We start from the raw sequence: 13,775 nt of genomic DNA, 5'->3' as shown, positions 1-13,775 counted from the left end.
AGGAAGAATGAAGCAGAAAAGGAGGAAAAGATAACCTGAGAACACCTCACTGAGTTGATCCCACTGTGGGGAGCTAGAGGTTAATCCTTCTTGGAATTCTTTGGGAAGCGACGTAGAGTGCATGTGAGAATTGTCTGCTTGAAAGGGAAGAAGGGAATATTTATCACTCACTCCCATTCTTGTATGAGGATTGGCCATGTGGTATTAACTTCCTTGCATTTCTAGTTTTTAGAAAAATTATTCGGTTCTTTTGTATCCGCTAAAGTTTAGGGTTTGTTTTTTTTAAAAAATATATTTTATTGATTTTTTACAGAGAGGAAGGGAGAGGGATAGAGAGTTAGAAACATCAATGAGAGAGAAACATCAATCAGCTGCCTCCTGCACACCTCCTACTGGGGATGTCCCTGCAACCAAGGTACATGCCCTTGACCGGAATTCAACCTGGGACCCTTCAGTCCGCAGGCCAACGCTCTATCCACTGAGCCAAACCTGTTAGGGCGGTTTTTTTTTTTAAAGTATTATAAACTTACAGACTTTATCATATGTTATATGTTTTTATTGCAATCATTATTCTTATTGATAATGTTCTATATTTGGCTATTGGGAGCCCTTTCAAACTGTTTCAGTTTTGACCATTGCAAGCTTCTTCACATTGGTTCCTGTGACCTTTCAAAGTGACCCCAATGGACTTTAATAGCGCCCTTGTTTCCTAGTATGAGTAGGTATTCCATCTTATTCCTGCTCACACAGGAACTCATCCATTTACCCAAGGAACCCAGGTTCTTTTTCATGAGAAAAGGTATTTAGAGATTACAATCTGGGCACTAGGGGTCCTCATTGAGTTGGTCATTGCTTTGAGGCCTTTTCCCTTGATAGAGCTAGAAATATGTATTCTATGAAAAAGGAAATACCTCATGAGTTAATACTCATATTTCCAATTCAAATACAATGTTATAGTTTTCTTTATCTAACTTCTTTGATTTTATATCTTTTTACTCTTACTCAGTAACATAATTACTTAATTTTCTTGAGCTTATTCTATGTGTATATATGGTAGTTTCAAACAGCATTAACAGATTTCTCATTTGCTTTATCTTATTATATACATGTGCATAACAGTTTCATACTGTTGTTATTAGCAATAGGACCCCTGCATGGAATTTAAGATTCTTTTTGCAATTCTAGTTTTCCCTTTAGAATGTATTCCACTAGGATGGTATAGTCAAATTGCTGTATTTTAAGTTATCAAATTAATTCTTCTCTATATAGTTAACCTATCAACATGATATATTTGATACTTTGTTTTCCATTTTCAAGGATTGATATTCTATCTTGATTTAGTTTTGTTTTAAAACTATTTAAATGGTTTTTAAGTTAAAAGCTATAAAGCAAAGTATATTCAGAGAAGTTAACTTCTTTCTAACCTGCTCCTTCCTTTCTCCCCTTTCTATTACATTTTAATATATTCTTCCATTTTTGAAAATATGTGCATTTTTTCATATTTTCTCTATTTTTAGGTAAAAGGTGGAGCCTATACACTTTATCCTGCACCTCCTTTTTTTCACCTAAACACACATCAGGGAATTCACTCCATACAGGTGTGAATTCCTTTCTACATCTGCATAGTTCTCCATTGTGTGAATTTATAAATTGAATACAGTACCAATAGATTTGGAATCAGTAACTAGATAGATAGAATTGTCACTTATTGCAATAGGGAAGGCTGAAAAATGACCCGGTTTTAGGGGGAATATCAGGAGTTTGGTTGAGGATACATTTTGTTTGAGATGCCTATTAAAAATCCACAGGGAGTTAGGAATAGACAGTTTTGTCTGTATGAGTCTGGAGTTCAAGGCAAGGTCCAGACTAGATGTGTAACTTGGAAGTTAGGAAGCATGGTGAAGAAATGGAGGAGTACATGCTTCAGGCCCGTCAGTTCTGCCCTGTTTTTATTGACTCCTAACTCTGGCTGAGATTTTGCTTGCCTGGTTTTATTTGCTGGTCCCCTATTTCACCGATTTCCCTGGTGAACCCAGAGGCAATCATTGCCTTAAAGCAGAATAGGGAAGAAGCAAAAGGAAGTGTAAAGTTGTCACTAACCTACTTCCCTCTGCAATATTCTGCCCCAGGCTATAGCCAACCCCTGCCTCACCCCCTTCATCTCCCCAGAAGTGTCTTACTGTCCACATCATTAGCTTCTAGAGTTCATGTTCCCTGTAAGCTTTTCCTTGTTTGATTCTTGGGAAGGGAGTCAGCAATCTGTGCCAGGTTTCCATCGTTATAGGAACCAGAAATTCTGTTTGATTTTTAATTAAACAAGGAAAACAAATATTTATTTTTAAGAGAAAAAAGATGGAGAAACTCTGGCTTATCATCCCTTTCAAACATCCTATGAAAACATAACAAAGAGATTGAACCTGATTAGAGTCAAGTCGAGGAAAACAGGGATTCAACAAAGCTGGGAACTGCATACTGCGTCAGAAAATGAAAAATTGACTACTGCTAGAAAAAAAGTCTATGTAAAGAAATATTATAACAAAAAATTCTGAAAATCTACCATAAACTTGTGTAATGTCTCCTCAAGAGATACTTTCCCTAAGTATGCTGAACCCAGGTCCAATCTGACCCCATGGATCAGACACCTGGTGTGCTCCTGCTACCTACAACAGAAATTAGTATTAAATAACTTCTCTTGATTGACTCTGTGTGTGTGTGTGTGTGTGTGTGTGTATTTTTTTTTCTTCTATTTCTGTTCTGATGGCAACTTAAAATTTTTTTTACAAGAAATATATCCTTTCAGTCCATTAGTACAAGTGAATATAGAGTCAAAGTAAACGTTTTCCTGTGACAGTAATCTCCCTTCATGGGTACAAAGCAACATACATCCCAGAGATAACCACTCTTGACTGAGTATTTATCTTGCCTATCTTCATCTGTTCATGCTGCTACAACAAAAGTATCATAGACTGGGTGGCTGGGTGGCGTATAAACAACAGAAGTTTATCTCTCACACAGTTCTGGAGGCTGGGAAGTCTGAGATCAAGGTGCCAGTGTTGTAGGTGGTGGGAAACGCCACCCGGTGTCTGATCCATGAGGTCAGATTGGACCTGGGTTCAGCAACCTCAGTACTTGGGTTCTGGCTAGGAAAGAATTCAGAGCCAAGACCCAAACTGTAAGAGAACATTTATTGGGTAAATTACTGAGGTAGAAAAAGTGATTCCTAGAAGAAATGGGCTTAGGAAACAAGTTTTAGAGATAAAGCAAGGGCCCTTGGAACTTGGGAGTGAGGAGGGTAATGGTAACTGCCTAGGGGGTATCTGGGAGAAGGTGTGGGCATGCATGCTCCCAGGAGGGAGAGGGAGAGGGAGAGGGAGAGGGAGAGGGAGAGGGAGAGGGAGAGGGAGAGGGAGAGGGAGAGGGGGAGGGAGAGGGGGAGGGAGAGGGAGAGTACACTGGGTCCTCTGTCCTAAGAGTTTTAAGGGTGGTGATTTTAGCAAAGTTTCCAGGGGGAAGATCTTAATAGAATATTCAGTAGCTTTCCAGGTGTGTCCTTTCAGGGTTGTGGTCTTCACTGATTGATTGGCTGGCACCAGGGCAGGGGTTATTATTCGATGCTGCTGGTCCTGAGGCTGTTTCTGTTGCTTATCTGGGCCTAGAGCTGAAATACAACTTGAGGCCTAGATGTTATCTCTAGGGAAGGAAGGTCAGGGGGTCCAAACCACAAGACCAGCAATATGCTAGGGTAAGAAAGTCACCCTGGAGGGGAGGCCCCGCTCTACAATTGATCTTCCGTTGCTAGGCACCTGGGGCTTTCCACCCTAGTGACCTTCTGTACTTGGCCCATATCCTTGCTCCGCTCACATCTGTCTGATTGCCTCCCACACAAGTAGATTTGGTGTCTGGTAAGAACCTGCTTCCTGATTCAGAGATGGCATATACTTGTGTCCTTGCATGGCAAAGTGGGGAGTGGGCTCTCTGGAGTCTCTTTTATGAGGGCACTAAGCCCATCCCTTTGCCCTCTTGCCCTTATCACCTCCCAAAGACCTCACCTCAAAATACCACTACACTGGGGATTAGGTTCCAACATACACATCTGCGTGTGTGTGTGTGTGTGTGTGTGTGTGTGTGCAACCAACATTCAGTCCACTGAGTCTTTTTGTATGTATCAGACATTTTACATGCACACACATTCCCACGGTCACATTCCCATATTAATACATTTAGATCTACGTCATTATTTTAGGTAGCTGAAGTGTATTTTGTACATGTATGAATACACTGCGTTTTTATTTTATTGAAATGACACACAAAAAGATAACATTGAAATGAGTCATACCTTCTTGGTTCTCTTAAAATGAAAACATAAATACAGGGTGGGGCAAAAGTAGGTTTATAGTTGTGCATACTACACAAGAGTTTATTCTTGAGTTATTTATTAATTATTGTATTATTTTCCATATGAACAACTGTGAACCTACTTCTGAATAAGTAGTGCGTGGTCATTGGCCCCAGTTGTATCTCTTCTTTTCTAAGTTGCTGTGATAGGTATATTTTGCTCCCTCAAAGAGAGAACATAGCCACAGATCTATAATGCTCAGGGGTAAGAAGCAATCCATTAGTAACAGAAGCATCCTGATCTTTAAGACTGGTGCGTGGAGGAAAATGTCTTCAGCAGTTTCTCAGATAAGGGAACAAAGGTGCAGGATTAAAATGAACATTAAAGAAATAATCTGTAAAAGATTATATGGGGTAGGCAGAAAAGCTTCATGCAAAATTCCTTTCTCTAAGGTGCTTTCTCTTATTTAAGGTTGGCCTGTTAAAGAAGAAAGGAGCTGCATGCTTAGAAATGAGGACAAAACCTCAGGTCTTTAAGGTTAACATGGAAAAAGAGACAAGGAGAGAATTCTCCTTAAAAAGACTGCTCTCTATAGAATGTGAGGCTTGATTGCTGAAGGATAAATTAATGTCAAAGGAAGCCTCTTGCATTAGGAGACAAAACTTCATGTACTTAAGGCAAAGGGAATTGGCGGGGGAGGAAGAATATTTTTTATAAAAAAAGGAAATAACTTCCAGCGAAATTTCTTAAGAGCCCTGCCTCATATTTCAGGCATTTTAACAATTGCCATATGGACCAGGGATTAGGCTTTGGAAGGGAGAGTTAGTATGGCTGGGTGTGGTCATGGGTAACAGGCACAAAGTTACCCAAGCGTATATATCTACTGTATGCCACCCCCTCCCAGGGTCTGGTAATGTCCACGCAGAGATGAAATGACTATTACAGAAGCAATTCCTACTCAGTGGGGATTAGATTTGCAGGCCTCTGAGATCCCTTCCAATATTGAGAGCCAATGTTATTAAAAGAAACAACCATGCATAATCAAATCCCCTTCAGCAGGGCTGACACTGGACATGGGGGTGGGAGTGAAGGGGAGTGGCTCTGTGTGGCGGGGAGGCTATTGGTGGGTGGAGGAGGGGCTGTGGAAATATTTCTAGCAGGCCTCTTCAATCAAAACACTTTAATTAAAAAAAATGAGACATATGCAATACTTTCAACAATAAAGAATTTAAATAAAAAAATGCATTGTGAAGTTCATGGGCATATGGGTGGGAGCAGGGACGGAGAGCTCCCCCAAGGAGGGAAACAGGAGCCCGCAGGGATATGCTCCCCCAGAATGGCACCAAAGCCCACTTGGTCCCAGGTATTGGAGGGGCTTGGAACATTTCAAGGAAGATACTTCAAAGCCTGGGGTGCCTTGAGGCATAAGGCCTAGAACAGTAGCCCCTTTTTGCCCTAGTGTGAAGGTGTGAAGGCTGTACTGCTCTTAAGACTGAAATTGTCACCCTGTTACTGAGGCATTTAATTGAACACCCCACAACACTTACCACCTACAACTTCTATACTTCATTCCTCTTCCCTCTTTTGTTTTTCTCCATAATATCTGACACCTTCTCCCCTGCCTGGCTCCCTACACCATGAGGACAAAGATTTTTGTCTATTTTGTTTGATCTTACAGTTCTAGCATCTAGAATAGGTTCCAGAAAGTAGCAGTCACTCAAATATTTGTTGAATGAATAATTTTAAAAAAATGAACGAATGAATGAGTCCCATAGGGAAATAGAGAGGTAAGCATGTTCTCCTTCCTTCTTCTGACTCATCAATCAGAAAATTCACTTCTTCCATGGTGCTCAAGCAGAAATCTGAGGAGTGGGGAACATGCATTCCCCTAAAAAAGTAATGAAGGAAAATATGACAACTTATTTGAAAATATCTCCTCAAACAAGACCATATCAAATAAAGTGGCATTTAAGACTGAGGAAATAGAAGATGAGCTTCATGCAAAATCTAAGTGAAGAACAAAACTCAGGTTTTTAAGATTAACTTAGAAAAAAGACACAAAATGAGACAATTTGTGTTAGGAAGGAGGAAATACCTTTACACAAAATTTCATCTTTAAGCAAACCACCTTGGTTTTTAAGACTAGGGTAAGGAATAAAAAGTAAATACACAGATGAAAGAATAAAATTTAAAAGTCTTGAAGATTACGGTATAAAAAGATAGTATTTATAAGAGAAAGAGAAAAAAGGAATGAATAAGATTTTAGAAACTAGATAAGTAAAAAGAAAAATTTCCTAGAGCCTTTAGTCTTTAAAGACAAGCTCTTGGGAGGAAAACAAAATAGGAAAGAATGAGTGAAAATATTTGTGGTGGCAAAGGTAGATTTATTTCTCATAACCTCTGCATGGTTTGTGGCCACATACATCCCATTCGTTTAGCTCTGCCACTGTGATTGCTCCTCTCAAACCCTCAAACAATATCTGAGAGATGAATTAAGCATCAGGTTAAGTACTGTGTCATATTAAACCTCAGACTGACAAACCAAGCTTGTTGCCAAACCCAGAAAGCCAGCCAGATGAAATGATGATCAGTTTTATTAGATTATTATAGAGGCAAGATTATAATAAAAATATGTAAGAAATAATTTTTAGATCATAAGATTATAATGAAGGGCATCTAAGAAACAATTTTTAGGTCAAATATTTTTAGGTTTAATGTAATTCATGAAATTACATTATAACAATGTGCTTCCAGTGAGGAAAGCTGAAAATGTTCATTGTATAGAAATGAGAATAATCTATAGTATTTAATATAATTGTGTGTTAGAACTTTTATCTCATATCATGGCTGTTTATCTTTCCTTCAGGATAGAGCAATATAGAGGGAAAGACATCGTGTGTTGGGCTGTCATCTAAGGGGATGGTTCCACATAGCCCAGTGGCATCGCTCAGGGCTGGAGTGAGCCAGGAGCCTCAGTGTCTGTGTGGGCTGATCTAGTCCTTCGACAGGTGAGAGCAGGGAGACTGGCTGCTGGAGTGGCAGGTCCAGCCTTCAGGCTGGGTATAGGTAAGTGTGCCATCTTCTCCTAGGAAAAGAAATATGAATTCTGTAAGGTTTAATAGTTTGTGTAATAAGAGAAAAATAAACAGGAACCACCCTTTCTTTCTTGCTAGAACAGGAAAGCAGGTAGAACAGGTCAGAATCTGTGCATGCATTGTGTGAGAGATACAAAGCATGAATAACTTAATTCACTGTGACCTCTTTCTTGTAACTTGGTGTGACCAGGGGCAGTGACAGAATCTGAGAACATTTGGATGACACGAATCAAGGAATGTGAACTTAGAAAAAAAGGGCTTTATTAATTATAAGGATGTCATCCCTGCTTTTAAAACTTTTCCCTAAGTTGATTTCATTTCTCTTCTATAATGTGCTATTCATTTGTGAATTTACATGTATTCAATAAACATCTGGGGCAATGTGCTCTGCATTGTTTAGGGCTAAAAATATATAAAGATTTCATTTTATTCTTAAGAACTCAACATTTAGTAGGAGAGTTTGAATATGGCAGACATCTATTCCAATAATTACAGCACACAGATTCCTGTGATAAATACTCTAAGGAGAGGAAAATGAAGTGCTCTGGCATGCCAGTAACACACCAGTGGCGCCCTAATTATTGACTTTTAGAGGATTACTTAGGACTTAACCAGTGAGCTAGAAGTGCAGAACTAAAAAGACTCAACCAGGGGTGTAGTCTAAATATTAACAAACCAACACTGCCTCGGTCCTGGCCATCAATCAGAACGTGTCGGACTCATCAGCCAAGACTCCCAACAGACTAGAACAAACGTCAACCAAATATCAGCTACAGTCAACACTGAATACCTACCATAAATCAGGTACTGCCTTAGCAGGGGTTTTCGTCTGGTTACTATGATATATGTGAGGCACGGGTTACAAATAATTTCCATTTTTTAGCCACGTCAAATTTATAGGTAGTGGCCCCCTGGAGAGCTGAGTTGGGGATTCTGAAGCTGAGTGTAGGCTCCCTGTGAAAGAATGTGGTGACTGATGTGTGGTATGGATGATGAAAGGACAAATTGTAGTACATGTGCCATGTATTTGATGTATATGCTCACAATTAAATTACAGACACCCGTGCATTCAAGTCCTCCTTCAAGCACGTAGACCCTGTGACTTTGGGCAAGTGGCTTTATCTATCTAGCTGTGACTTTGGGCAAGTGGCTTTATCTATCTAGCTTAAACATTCTCACTGTAAGACTGGGGTAGTAATACCTGCCTCATAGGATCATCGTGAGAATTGAAATATGAGAATATATTGGAAGGGTAGTGTGAGCATTCCATTGTATAATGTGGCAGCTTCCGTGAAAATACTCTGCCATCTGTGAGATGGAGGTGAGATTCTAGCTTTATTTTGAGGCTATTTGCAGCAGGAGGCAGGAAAGGGAAGAGGAGAAAGATTAAAAGCAGGACACACCTGAGGGTGTCCTGGTGGAGGAGGTTGCAGTGATGGAGCCAGGAGCAGAGACCTGGGAGAAGAGATGTACCTAACAGATTTTTAGGGGGCGATAGTCTGTGTGCCCTGTGATCCTCCCCCTGGTCCCCTTGAATCTTCAGGAAAACTACACAGGTCACAATATGCTTGGTTCACTGTTCTTTTTTGGGGGAGGTCGGGGGAAGCTGCTGGTGAACATGGTGGTATTGGTTCCAGGAGGAAGCAGTGAAACCTACTGGGAGGCTCAGGACCAGCAGAAGGGCCAGTGTCCCGGGAATGGTAAATATTAGATGACCAGATTTGATCATGAGCCCATGCAGGACACTGAGTGATTCCGAGCAACACTTGGGATATCATAAAGGTAATAAGAACCAATAAATATGGGTTTCTGCTGGAAGCTATTGGAAGCTTGGGGAAGAAGACTCCCTTGCAGATCAATATAGGAAGAATAGAATCACCACTAAACCAGTATTATATGAAATGCTGAAGGGTACTCTTTAAGAAGAGGAGGAAGAAGAAAAAGATAAAGATAAAAATAATGAACAACAAAGTGACAACAAATACGTATCTATCAACAAGTGAATCTAAAAATCAAATGAATAAAAAAATCTGATGAACAGAATAAACTGTTGAATATAATAGAATCAGGGGCGCAGAAAGGGAGTGGACTGACAATTCTCGGGGGGAAGGGGGTGTGGGGGGTGCGGGAAGAGACTGAACAAAAATCGTACACCTATGGAGGAGGACAGGGGGGAGGGTGGTAAGGGCATGGGGTGGGTGGGAACCGGGTGGAGGGGAGCTATGGGGGGAAAAAAAAAGAATAGAGGGGGCTCTTCTGCCTCCAGTTGTGATTTTCAGAAGTAGAATTTCTCCTCTTCACAGCAGGCACAGCTGTCTGGCAAGTTAATCCCCAACCACTCTTGTTTCACTTGTCGGAAAGGTAAGTCAAGAAGCCCTGGGGTGGGGTGTGACCTCAGAGGATGTTTAGGCAGTAAAGACACTCATGTTATGCCAAGTAACTTACTAGTAAAAAGGAACTCACAGGTTTTCTTGATGTAAAAGGTAGAGATCCTCATACATTTGATGGCTTTTTTGAATTTTTCCTTTAATTGGGAGGAAAAAAAACATTACATTTGAGAAATGCTGTTCTAAACTCTGGTTCCTGTGTTAAAATGGAAAACAATGTTGGGGGATGGGAGAGATTTCCAGAGAGCAAGTAAGGCAAAGAGGAGGAAAGCTCCGGGAGCCAGGACGGGAGCAAGCAGTGCCTTAGCGTCTGCTTCCCCCCCGAAAAGCATTTGGGCAAAACTGAGGTGATTATAGGGAGAGTGGAGAGTGGAAATGCCACAGAGCATAGCCATGGAAAGCCGAGAGGCTGGAGATGCCACATCTGTGAGATGCACACACTCACACAAGTTTATATACACTGTGGACTGTGTTTATATACACTGGTGCTTAAGGTGACTACATCGTTTAAAGCAAAATTTTAATCAAACTTTAAACTGTACAACTTTATTTTACTTCCACTACATAGAAAGGGGCTCTCCTAGGATATGCCCTTTCACTAAGAAAGTGGGCAGATTTCCTCTTTCCTTCTCTCCCGTGTATCCTGGCCATTCCAGTCCATAGTACCGTCTCCTAGAAATGCAAGTTCTCCTTCTGCAGCTAAAATGGACATTTTCTATATCTTGCTCACCTGAAAGGTTCTTTTTTTTTTTTTTTTTTATCAGTTTTCATATCTCAAGAACGTGTTCAAATGAACTAATCTGATCTGAGGCAAGCCACTACTGACTTATTGTGACTTGTAGTGTTGCTTCTTTTCCCAGATGACCTACATAGATGTAAGATAAAATATATTGTGTGTTTTTGCAATATGGAACCTTTACTTTTTAGGTGATTTCTGTACATCTGTAGTATGAGAGTAATCCTTTTACCAATGGGACTGACCACTAGAAGAAACAATGACAAAACCAAGCTGGCACTTCATGTGAATCCATAGGGGTTTAAGCTCCAAATCCAGCCAAGAAGTTTGTTACAATCTCAGCTTTGCATCTGACCTGAGATCTTTCCACCAGCCCTGACATTGCTCAACAGGGCTTGGTGTCGGCTGATAACAGGGGAAAAGAAAGTATTCTCAAACTTTATGATATTGCTGGGCTCCAGTTTATCAAGATACTCCCTCACACTGACATAAATAGCAGTCACTTGTTCTTCAATGGCCATGGGAGAATACTCTGCTTGCTTCAGAACTTAGACGCACACCAAGAGTTATTAAGGGGCATTGAGATCAGAACAGAATTTAGCAAAAACAGCAATTCCCAATACCAATTCCAGCTTCATGGTACCTGCCACCTGCTTCATGGCCCTGGTTTAGACAGCAGCTACACCTCAGGACATAGACAAACCAATGTTAATGGCAGGGTGGATACGTTGGTAGAACAGTTCTGTCTCCAAGAAGATCTGTATGTCAGTGATGGAAATGACATTCATTGGATGTAAGCAGACACATTACCAGCTTGTGTTTCTGTGACTGTTAGAGCAGTCAAGGAGCCACCACCAAAAGAATCATTCATTTTGGCTGCTCTTTCTAGCATATGGGAATGCAGGTAGAACACACATGAGGATAGGCCTCACGATCAGGGATTGGCACACAGCAAAAACATCTGGCGATAAGCAACAGCCTGTTTGGATAAGTCATCGCAGATGATCAAAGCATGCTTGCCACTGTCCCTAAAATATTCTCCTATAGAACAGCCAGAATAAGGAGCCAGGTACTGCAGTGGGGCAGCCTCTGAAGCAGTAGCTGAAACCACTATGGTATACTTCATGGCATCTGCATCTCTAAGTCTCTTCACCAGCTGGGCAACAGTGGATCTCTTCTGACCAGTAACAGTGTAGATATAGCATAGCTTCTTCTTTTCATCAGACCCATCATTGAAACATTTCTGGTTAATGGCTGTGTCAATAGCAATTGATGTTTTGCCAGTCTGTTGGTCACCAATAATCAGCTCACACTGACCACGGCCAATGGCACCAAGCTATCCACAGCCTTAATGCCAGTCTGCATTGGTTCCTGCACAGAAACTTGAGGAATGATCACAGGGACTTTCAGGCCAACTCACCCATGGGTCTTGGAACCAACTGGACCCTTTACATCAATGGCATGACCAAGGGCATCTACTACATGACCTAATAGCTCCTCATCAATGGAAACATCCACAATGGCTCCTGTTCGCTTCACAATATTTCCTTCCTTAATTAGTTTATCATCTCTAAACACAACACTAACATCGTCGGGTTCAATGCCTGAAGAAAACTCTGCCATTTCTTCTGCTTGAACATTCCTCAGCCCATGTAGTTAGGCAATACCATCACCAATACTTAAGGCATGCCCAGTCTCTTCACGGTCAACAGAGGTATATGAGCTCCAAGAATCTGCTCTTCAATAATAGAGAATATCTTGGCAGTGCCAATCTTCTTAAGATGAGTGTTAGAGGCATGGAGATTACTTGCAGAATGAAGGATGATCCCAAAGCAGTTCTGGAGACCAGCCTGGCCCGCTGAGGAAGAGTGCAGGCCACAGCTCTGGCATCACACATGGACAGCATTTTTCAGCTTCTCAGTAGTTCCTCTGCAGCCGCAGCCTCTGGACTAACTCAGTTTTTAACTGTATCCCCAGAAAAGTGGCAAATAATAGAAATCGTGGGTATCGTAGAAGGCAAAACAACAACAACAACAAACCCCCCCAAAAACTCCACCACCCATTAAATTATTACATTTATTATTAAATTGTAAAAAATTAATAAATTATTATTAAAAAGAAGAGCTAATACTTACAAAACACCTACTAGGTGCCAGGCACTGTTCTCAGTGCTTTGCATGTATCTATTTAATTCTCAGGACAACTCTGTGGAATAAGAACTATTTCATCCCCATTTTGCAGATGAGGAAATTGAGGCAGAGAGGGATTGAGCAACTAGCCCTAGATTTGACAGCTAGGAAACGGTGAAGTTGGGGTTTGAACTAGTGACCTGGCTCTAGTGTCTGTGCTCTGTCAGAGTCAGTGACTTTTTTCCCCCTGGGGAAATGGGTGATGGGGATGGCTGTTAAGAGTTTCTTAGATTTCCACAAGATAGTCGTACCTACAGTTTTTCGTGGGAATGAGGCAGCTTCCAAGCTGAGAGGCATCTTAGAGCTTTTGTTTTGACACTAAGAAGTTAGGTCACCTTTTTAGAACTCAGTTTTCTCTTCAGTAAAACAAGGAGGATGGATCAGATATCTTCAGCATTCCTCCTGCACTAAAAGGCTGTTCTCTTGGTGCCTGTGAGGGAGAAGCAGGTCAATTTCTGTTTCCTTCAAGCTGGGAGCTGCGGGTAGGGTGTCAAGTACTTAAACTGGTAATAAGAAATTAGGGTTACAGCTCCAGGAAGCCTTGACCTTTTCCTAAGAACGAAACAGTTGCCTATTGTGCGCTGTGTTTTAAAAGGAGAAAGATTTATGCGGTCTGAAGAGAAACCAGAGCATATGTGCGCTGTGTTTTAAACAGATTATATATTCAATTCTCAGAGTAAACCTGTTAAGCAGATAGTATTGTCTCCATTAAAAAAAAAAAAAAAAAATGAAGCTTAACTTTCTCCTTCCAGGGAGCACACCCATGTCTTTCCCTCCCCCCTCCCCCCAACCTTAGCATCACCTTCCTCTCTCCCAAGCTCCAAGGGTCCTTCCTTTACCTCTAGACTTGTTTCCTACGCCTATTTCTTCTAGGAATTACTTTTTCTACCTCTGTAATTTACCCAATAAATGTTCTCTTACAAAAAAAAAAAGGGGGGGGGGGTGAAACTTAGTCATACCAAGTAACTTGCCCAAGAGGGCCTTGCTAGTAAGGGACGCAGGCAGGATTGAAATCCCGTCTGTCTTGCCTCC

The 13,775-nt window shown here is 41.1% G+C and overlaps 1 pseudogene across 1 annotated transcript; it reads right to left on the bottom strand.

The window, feature by feature from the left end:
• Positions 1 to 10,855: 10,855 nt before the first annotated feature.
• Positions 10,856 to 12,460, bottom strand: LOC308514337 (ATP synthase subunit alpha, mitochondrial-like; annotated as a pseudogene). The gene has a single exon. The product of its transcript is annotated as an ATP synthase subunit alpha, mitochondrial-like (transcript).
• Between the last annotated feature and the right edge of the window lie 1,315 nt (positions 12,461 to 13,775).

The sequence above is a fragment of the Myotis nattereri genome (genome assembly GCF_964212035.1).
Source record: "Myotis nattereri genome assembly, chromosome: 2".
Lineage (NCBI taxonomy): Eukaryota > Metazoa > Chordata > Mammalia > Chiroptera > Vespertilionidae > Myotis > Myotis nattereri.
The sequence above is the reverse complement of the archived record's forward strand: the minus strand, read 5'-3'. Positions and strand labels throughout refer to the sequence as shown.